Raw genomic sequence first — 9,915 nt, 5'->3', positions numbered from 1 at the left:
CTTCTTTAAGTGGTTTGATATGGATTGTTGTCTCTGAGCCATCACTGGGAAACTAGTTTTTCCAGAAAATCCGCTAAAAAAAAAATGCAGTCAGATCCCTATCAGAGTTCTCCCTCTGGCTCAGGCTATTCAGATGTTAATGAAGCCGCCTGGGGAGGGTGGGGGAGGGAACAGAGAGATAGGAGAGTAGCACCTCAGAATATAGCCAGAGTTGCTTGTCTTGCTTGGAATGACTATTATATCTGAGATTCCCACGGGCGCCTCACCTATGTGTGCTGTCTGTGTGGAGATTGCCCCCGGAGGGTCTGGCCCGCTGGAGTCACGGTCAGATCCTCCGCTTCCAGCCCCACGCCCAACGTCAAGGCTCCCCTACTGGGACGGTGCACTCTCGACTCCAAAATCAGTCGCTGCCTCCCGGGGACTTCTTGTCCCTCCAGTCGCGTGGCCGTGCCGCCTCCGAGAACCAGTTGGGCCTCCTCCCGGGGTTAGTTCAGATGGGTGAAGCAGCTCCCCGTGCTTGTGCCATGACCGAGTGTCCCGGCTGGGACGCTGTTCTCCCCGCTCCAATACCAGTCGCTGCCTCCCGGGGACTTCTCCTACTGGCTGAGTCCCACGCTGCCCGCGCGACCCGGCTGGTCCCCTTCCCGGGGTTAGTTCAGGGGGGTGGAGCAACTCTCTGTGTTTATGCCGTACCTGCGTCCAGTCCAAATCCCTGCGGGATGGTTCCCCGGCTCGGACTCTGCTCTTTCTGCTCCAAGACCAGTCACTGCCTCCCAGGGACTTCTCCTACCGGCTGCGTCCCACGCCGCCCGTGGAACCGGCTGGTCCCCCTCCCGGGGTTAGTTCAGGGGGGTGGAGCAGCTCTCTGTGCTTGTGCCGTACCTGACTGGTAAGCTGGCTCCAGGCTCTGGAAACAATCGCTGCTTCCCCGTATTAGTTCATTCTCCGTCTCTAAATCTGTGTTTGTTGTTCAGGGTTCGTAGATTGTTATGTATGTGATCGATTCACTTGTTTTTCCGTGTCTTTGTTGTAAGAGGGATCCGAGGTAGCGTCTGCCTAGTCGGCCATCTTGGCTCCTCCCTCCTCTTGGTAAGGTTTTATGGCAAAGCTTGGGAGTTGAGGCAAAGAATATATGCAATGCTTGGCTGGAGAGCTTTGCAATGAGTGTGGTGCCCTTTATTGTTCACCCCTGTAATCTTTCAATAACCAGTATTTAGGGGTAGGCAGGTTCCTGAGAATGGAAGCTCAGCCCCCTCCCTTCTCTGTGCATAGCAAGCATCACAGCATTTCCCTGCATGGTCTCAGGGACCTCTCACGGCATGAGTGGTCCTAGATTCCAGAACACTGTCCTGCTGTTATGCCTCTCATGGAAGTATCTCATCCAAAGCTGACCATTACACAACTCCAGGGACACCACTCTGATTATATTCTCTGTGGAGTAGTCATAGAATACAATGTGAATGATGCTGTCTTAATTTTACAATTACTTCATTTGGATCAGAATTAAAAATAAATTTAATTCTGCTCCAGTATAGCACTGCCTTCGCACTTTTTATATCCTCTCTCGTTCAGATCCTCTTCAACCCATCTTATCATCCATCAATCTTATTCCTCCCCTACAAATGCACACCTTGTGAGAAAGCACACAGCTTATTTTTTTCCAGCAGTCCTTCACAAACAAGGATGAGTAACACTGATGCTGTTAAGTTTTTAAGAGCCCAGTGGATGTATTTTACAGCAACACCCACGAGGTGGTGCACTGGCTAAGTCAGGTCTGGGGAAGATGATGTGGAATTTTCAAAAACCCTTATGGGCTTTGTGATGCGACACTTGTTTGGTCTGAGAAGGGTGGTAGGAGGGGAAGAATCCATGGGTCCTGGTGTGGTTGAGAATGTACTTCAACAGACAACTCTGTGAGTAGATCCTGGTGGGCTGATCCTGAACTTGGTCCTCCTTTTATCACTTACCACCCTTCCTATGACATTATGTTGATGAACAAGAGGTGGCTATTATTCTGGAGATATTGGTGAGATACGTGCACTCCAGAGGGTGGGAGATAAACCCCACAAAGATTCAGGGGCCTACTGTTTCAGTGAAGTTTTTAAATGTCCAGGTATCAGGTGTGACCTCGGAATTCTATCCAAATTAAAAGGCAAATTGCTGTATCTTGTATCCCTACCACAAAGAAGGAAACAGAGCACCTGGTGGGCCTCACTGGGTTTTGGAAAGAATGTGTTCAACACCTAGGAATACTGCTCAGGCCTGTGCACTGGGTGACATCTTTGAGTCGGCAGGGTGTGGGAAAAGGCTGTGCAAGCAGGTTGAAGCTACACTGCTAGCATCCCTCCTCCTTGGGCCATATGATCAGACCCGTGATGGTGGAAGGGTCAGTGGTGGGAAAACTCCAGTGGGAGAATCACAATGCAGATTTCTGGTACTCTGCAGCAAGACCATGTCCTCCACACCAGAGAATTAAATGCCTTTTGGGAAATAGCTCCTGATATGTAATTGGGTCGTGGTGGAGATGGAATGTTTGACTAGGGGGCGTCAAGTGATTCCACATCTGTAGCTGTCCATTGTGAACTGGGTTTTGCTGGCCCTGTCAATTCATAAAATCATATGGGTCCAGAAATTCATCATATGATAGAAATGAGTCCTCTGGGAGTAAGCCTGAGCACAAATGGAGGGTGTGAGTAAGTTGCATGGACGCACAGCCCAGAACAATGTGTCACCTGTCAAAATTACACCAGCACCTCTCCCCCAGTTCAAATCTATTGTTGTATGGGGATTATGAGCTGAAGGAGAAGGAAAATACCTGAGCTTTTTTTGTGGATAGTCAGCTTGGTAAAAATTGGAAATGGATAGCAGCTGTAGTACAGCCACATTCTGAAAAGACAGTCAGAGGAAAATTCCTTCCCAGTGGATAAACTTTTGAGCACGTTGTCATTCCCTTTACTTGGAAGATAATTCTCCTCAGGTGAGAATACATACAGATTCCCGGCAGAAGCTGATGACCTGGCTGTCTGGTCAGAGGCCTGGAGGGAAAGGAACTGGAAGATCAGATATAAGGAAGTAAGGGGTAGAGGCATGTGGGCTGATATACGGAGGTTAGCATGGAGTGTGAAGATTTTTCTTTTACACTTTATCACTCACCAGAAAGCACCCTGTTCAAAAAAGTCACTGAACAACCAAGTAGACAAAATGATTTGGCCAACTGACATTAACTAGCTTTGCTTTGGCCACCCTGAACTGGATGGAGTGGCCAGAGTGGCAGAGATAGAGGCTAGAAGTGAATCCCACAACAAGGACTCTAACTTACCAAGACTTACCTAGCTACTGCTGTCTCTGAATATCCAACTTTTCATCAGCAGAAACCAGTGATGAGCTCCTGATCAGGAACTATTCCTTGAGGAGGCAAGCAGATACTTGAAGGCAAATGGACTACATACTGCCCCTTCTATCCTAAAAAGACGGGTGGTTTGTTCTCACAGGGATATATGTATTTTCTAGGTATGAATTTTTCTTTCCTGTCAACAGAGCCTCAACCAGGACTGCTATGTAGGGGTTTATGGAATGCCTGACCCATAGGGATGGATTCCATTCAGGGAACTAACATTACAGTGAAATAGGTGCAGGAGTGGGTCTAGAACATTGTAGTATCACACGCCACACTATCCAGAAAATCCAAGTTCACAGAACACTGAAACAACCTTCCAAAGGCACAGCTGAAACACCAGCTCAGAGACAATAATTTGAGTGAATGGAGTAGCACACTTCAGGTTGCAAAATATGCATTGAATCTTTCTCTTCCCTCAGCTAAGATTCATGGTTGTCCTTATCTGTCATCACTCCCAATGACCCATTTAGGTAGTTTGTGCTTCTTATTCCTGTAACTCTGGTTTCCTCAGGGTTAAACGTCCTGGTCCCAGAGGTGGAACGTACTTGCCATGGGACACAGCAAAGATTTCATTCAACTAAAAGCTAAAGCTGCCACCAAAGAAGCTCCTTGTGTTCGGGGACCAACAGGGAGAAGATAAGTCACCATCATGCAGAAGTAATTCATCCTGAGAAGCAGGAGGAAATAGGGCTGCTGTTGTACAAGAAAGGCAGGGAGGAGTTTGTGTAGAACCCAGGTGACTCACCTGGTCACCTCCTAGCCCCACTGTGAGCGTAAAGAGACATATGTAGCAACTCTAGACTGAGAACAATATGGTAGCCTAGGGCTCACACTCCTCAGAAATAAGGATTTGGGTCACACCATTAGGAAAGCCATCAAGACCTGCCAAGGTGATAAGTAAAGATAAGGAGAATTTAGAATGCATAGTGGAGAAATAAGAGAATATGTGTACAATCTGTGTCCCTGAGACTAGATACAGTGATGGGGGCTGTAATTCATTCACTCTTCTGAGTTTGTGCTTCAGGGAAAGAGGCCCATGGGAACCATGGAGGTCTTCTCCATTGACCAGCATGGAAGAGTAAATCTGTGTAGGGCAAGGGGTGGACTGTGGAGGTCATAACAAATATGCCAATTGGATCTCCTGCATAGTTGATTGACAATCCCAGCTGCTGCCCCTCCAAAACCACCACTACACTTGCACTGAGGCCATGCTTCCTGAAGGCTTTTCTCAGCCAATGACTGAGTGTGGCAAACATACTAAGGCAGGGCTTCGTGAAATATGTGGAATTCCTCACTGGACAGCTTTCGCTTGTGGACTCCCAATAGGCTTAGCTGAGCCTTTCTTGGAACTGTACTGCAGCCTGAGACCCTTCCTACCCAATCCTATTTCCCTCCCCCTTTCCTTCACAGGTGTCAAATCTGTATTGCAGTCTGAAGGATCTCCCTGCCTTCTCTTGATCACTCGCTGTGGAAATTTTGACTCTTACTACATTCAATCTGTAAATGAATTTGAAGAGAAATGTCATTTTTATAAGATAGAATCTTTAAAAATTCATGAATATGGCATATTTCTTTATTTATCTAGGCCGTCTCTAACTTCTCTGAATAAAATTTGTCATTTTTAGTATAGAGGTGTTGCACATACTTCATTGGATTCATACCTATATATTTATTGTTTTGGTATGATATTTAAAAATTACAGTGAAAAATAAAAACAGTGGTATTTTAAAATTATATTTCTCTGTTTGTTGCTTATATAGAGAAATGCAATTTATGTGTATTGATCTTGTATTCAGTGTCTTTGCTAAATTAATTATGAATTCCGATAGTTTGCCTGTAGATTCTTTTAGATTTCCTTGTAGTCAGTTCACCTGAAAATAATGTCAGTTCTATTTTTCCCTTTCCAATGAATACACTTTAATTTTTCATCTTATTGCACTTTAAGACTCCTTCTCCCTCCCTCTCATATAAAATGGAATAAACGTGCTCATAACATACACTCTCGAATCATGCTTGATCTCAGAGGGAAAGATTTGTTTGGTATAGGTTCTTTGTAGGTACTTTACATCAGATTAAAACAGTTTCCTTCTGTTTATAGTTTGTGTCTTAGTTATCCAGTGCTGCTACAACAGAAATACCACAAGTGGATGGTTTTAACAAAGAGATATTTATTTTCTCACAGTCTAGTAGGCTAGAAGGCCAAATTCAGTGCTTCAGGTCCAGAGGAAGGCTTTCTCTCTCTGTTGGCTCTGGAGGAAGATCCTTCTCCTCAAACTTCCCCTGGTCAAGGAGCTTCTCTGTTCAGGGACCCTGGGTCCAAAGGACACAGTCTGCTTTCTTGGTGGTATGAGGTCTCCCACCTCTCTGCTTGTTTCCCTTTCCTTCTATCTCTTGTAAGATAAAAGGTGATGCAGGCCACACCCCAGGGAAACTCCCTTTACACTGGATCCGGGATGTGATTTGAGTGAGGGTGTTACATCCCACCCTGATCCTCTTTAGCCACAGACAGAGATTTACATAGGTAAATCACAAAATGAAAGACAACCACACAATACTGGAAATCATGGCCTAACCAAGTTGACATATATGTTTTGGGGGTCACAACTGAATCCATGACATTTTGCAAAGGTTTTTGTTAACATGATTGGATGTCGAATTTTTTTCAAATGCATATTTCGCATGTTTTGAGATGATCTTCTTTTTTTTTTTACTTCATTCTGTTGGTGTGGTGAATTACTCTGATTTGAAGATATTAAACTACTTCGAATTACTGGAATAAACTCCACTTGGTCATGATCAGTTATCTTTTCTGTATATCTATGGACTCCGTTTTGTTCAGAGTTGCATCTATGTTCATTAGAGAGATTATTTATTGCCGGTAATTTTCCATCACATCAACTTTGGTAGGAGGGAGCTGATGCTGTTGGGTCATACATATCCATTTGTGCCTTTAAAAAAAAAAAAAGAAATATCAAAACAAAAAAACAAACTCTTTGCCATCTAGTCGATTCCGACTCATAGCAACCATGTAAGCAGAGTAGGACTGATCCATAGGGTTTCCAAGGGGTGGCTGGTGGATTTGAACTGCAAACTTTTGGTTATCAGCCGAGCTCTTAACCATTGCAGCACCAGGGCTCCATCTACCCTGTTAACCACTACTTATTATGTCCCCCTTGATGGTTAAATTTTCCTTCCTGTCCTCTGCCATTCAGGAATTCCATCATCCACACTGATATTAAGAAGCCCAGTTCCATAGTAGCATTCTTCACTATTATTCCCAGTTTGCAGTGGATAGCTCCCATTGAACTTGTCAAAGATGCTGTTGTCTCTCTCGAGTGTATTTCTTGTGGCCTTATGAGGGGAGTGTCCTCTGGCTCTCCTAAGGAACACGGTCAGGTGATGGGCTCTCAGTTATTGCCTGGTAAATTCATTCTAACCGAGCCTTCCAAGTCATTCTTGAATACTGTGCCCAGGAAGTTCTGACAACTCTACCTCATTTCTGAAGGTCATCAGTGTGTAGTAACCAAACATCAAGGAATCATTCTGGCAAACTGTTTGGACCAGCTCCAGATGTCCTTGCCTAAAATTGAATCCCAAGTCATGGACTAGTGCCCCCATGTCAGTGAAATCTCTTTTATTCAACCCTTTATCTCAGCTGCCTTGTCTAACACTCCCCAAAGCCCCAGCGCCATCGAGTCTATTCCGACTCATAGTGACCCTACAGGATAGAGTAAAATCCTCAAATTCTCCATTTCTTCCTGCTGGTTCATGGTAATTAGGTTCTGACATTCCTTTGGCATGCAAACTTTTTTTTTTTTTTTTTTCAACCAGAGCAGGGCTTGTACTTCCAATTGTGTTCAGGCCTGCCTCTTGTTATTGTCTTGTAGCAACAAGGTGTAGTAAGATAAATTTCCTGGGGAACAAGCTTCTGGGAGGCACCTGCTTTAGATGAGGTCATTGCCTGGTTTTCAGGGAAGAGGAGGCTGTTCTTTTCTGGCAACAAGAAAAGCTAGGAGTAATTTGGGGGATACTAGTTTTTTTTTTTTTTTTATCATCCAAATACCCAAGCCATGGTATTTTCAATCACATCATAAGCATGTGAAAGCTGGACAATGAATAAGGAAGACTGGAGAAGAATTCACGTCCTTGAATTGTGGTGTTGGTGGAGAATAGTGAACATACCATGGACTGCCAAAAGAACGAACCAATCTGTCTTGGAAGAAGTGTGGCCAGAATGCTCCTTAGAAGCAAGGATGGCGAGACTGCGTCTTACATACTTTGGACATGTTGTCAGGAGGGATTAGCTCCTGGAGAAGGACATTATGGTTGACAGAGTACAGGGTCAGTGGAAAAGAGGAGGACACTCAACCAGGTGGATTGACACAGTGGCTGGATCAATGAGCTCAAGCATAACAATGATTTTAAGGATGGCTCAGGACCACGCAGTGTTTCGTTATGTTGTGCATAGGGTCACTATGAGTTGGAACGAACACCACATCACCTAAGGAAAACAACATCATGCAAATGTCCCCATCCCAGCTCTCAGGTTCTAATCTTCCCTAATTAGGCCTCTGACGTTGGTATAGAAGTCAAACACTATGCATTTAGTCTCCTTTACAGCTCTGTCACCATTATAATCAGGTACTGGGCCTCAGTTTTGTGCACAGTATGCCGTGGAGTTGTAGGAGATTAAAGTCTCCTTAAATGTTACCCTAGAAGTGCTGTCTTTTGCTGCATGCCCATTATTTTCTTTTTTCAAAACATCCAGTTATGTGGAAAGAAGCCTACCCATGCTACTGTCTTTATAAGCATCGTCGCCTCCATAGGGAGCGACTGTTGTAGCACTTGATCTCCCAGTGCTTTTCCTTCCACCTGCGTCTAATCCAGGTTGCCAGAGGGAGAACTTCAGTAATTATGCAGCCCCTGTATGCCAGGGGTTTGATCGCTTCATTTACCACTGGTAATGGGGTTTCTATAGCCTTGAGAGAAGAGGAAGATCTATTCTAGATGCCATTTTGAGACTCTGATTTCAAGAGTCATTCCTGATACCAATTGTCTTAATTCAGGGTTCTTGGAAAACAGAGTCTAAGGCAAAGCATATGTACCAATCCTTCATTTTGGTGTGTGGTGTGTGTGCATGCTTGTGTGTGTGTATGTATAATTCCAGGGAAACAAGGGAGAAGAGAACTGAAGTAACGAGGTAAGAAGGGACAGCATAAATAGTGTAGTGCGTTACTGAGCTGACCACTGCTTCTTAAGAAAACAGAGCTGGGTGCTTGGTCACAGAGGATGTCTCCAGAGAGGTCATATGGCAGCACTACATCTTGGAACAATCTGTCAGGGATGGGTATGGGGAGGAAAGGTGAGCGAATTATCTGCCGATTCCTTCCTTCTGGTCTTTTGTCAGTTTATGTCTGCCCCATAGGACTTTAACCCCCCACACACACTTGCGCTTTGCAGAGGTGGCTGCAAAGTCCCAACACACTTGAGTGTTTGCAGTACCTGGACCCCAGGCAACACTGCCCAGCCATCTGCTTTGTGGGCATGGGAGCTGTGGTTGTGCCAGGGTGGTAGCCATCATAGAACCAGTTTCCTAAATTCTGGGTCACAACCAGGAGGCTTCACCTTGCAAGCAACAGTCTTGCAGTGGGTCTCTAACTTCCTGTCCTCCGGCCTTCGAAAGAGTTATAAGCCCTTGAGTCCCTTGATTCATTGTCTTTTTGCCTAAAATATAGGGAGTGGTTTCTCTCTTTTGCACTAAACCCTGACAGTTGCCAATATTGACTGCAGACTCCCAGGCTCTTAAATGCACCTGGAGACATGGGACTGGATGAGGTGACCTCCCAGCCCTGTGACTCTTGGGTCCATATGACGGAGAAGAGTGAAGAGAAGTCATAGAGTCTATAGCATCTCTCTCTCTTCCTCTATGCAAAGCATTTCCATGAGAGTCTGTGCAATGCCCTTGGCTCTGATGCATTCCAGCCTGGTGCAGAAGAGCTGGAGCTGGAAGCAGGAGCTGGAGGTCAGGAGAGTCCCTGGGGGCACAGTAAGGAACAGCTGTGCTGAATCACTGCAGTTTACCTTTCTCCTGTTTGCAGTTCTACTTTTTCCCCTCCTGGGGTGACCACAGGAAACCCTGGTAGTATAGTGTTTAAGTGCTAACCAAAGGGTTGGTGGTTTGTAGCTGCCAGGTGCTCCTTGGAAACCTATGGGGCAGTTCTACTCTGTCTTATAGGGTCGCTATGAGTCGGAATTGACTCAATGTCAGTGCGTTTGTGTTTTTTTGGTTTTGGAGCCACCACTAAGAAAACCAGAGCCTCTGTAGATCCAGCCTGGTCATACCTGGGCACTGAGGTTGGTGCAGCTCCCAACACATAGAGCATGATCAAGGCCATATTGAAAACCTGGCCACTGTGTTTCCGGGAGGCTGAGAAAATCAGTGCAGTTGCAAGAAGACCCAACAGTGGTAGCTGGGCTCTGGCAATGGCATGAGCCCTCACTAGTACCATCCGGGCAAG

This window comes from Loxodonta africana, chromosome 3 (assembly GCF_030014295.1).
Source record: "Loxodonta africana isolate mLoxAfr1 chromosome 3, mLoxAfr1.hap2, whole genome shotgun sequence".
NCBI classification, from domain to species: domain Eukaryota; kingdom Metazoa; phylum Chordata; class Mammalia; order Proboscidea; family Elephantidae; genus Loxodonta; species Loxodonta africana.
This window is presented reverse-complemented; position numbering follows the sequence as displayed.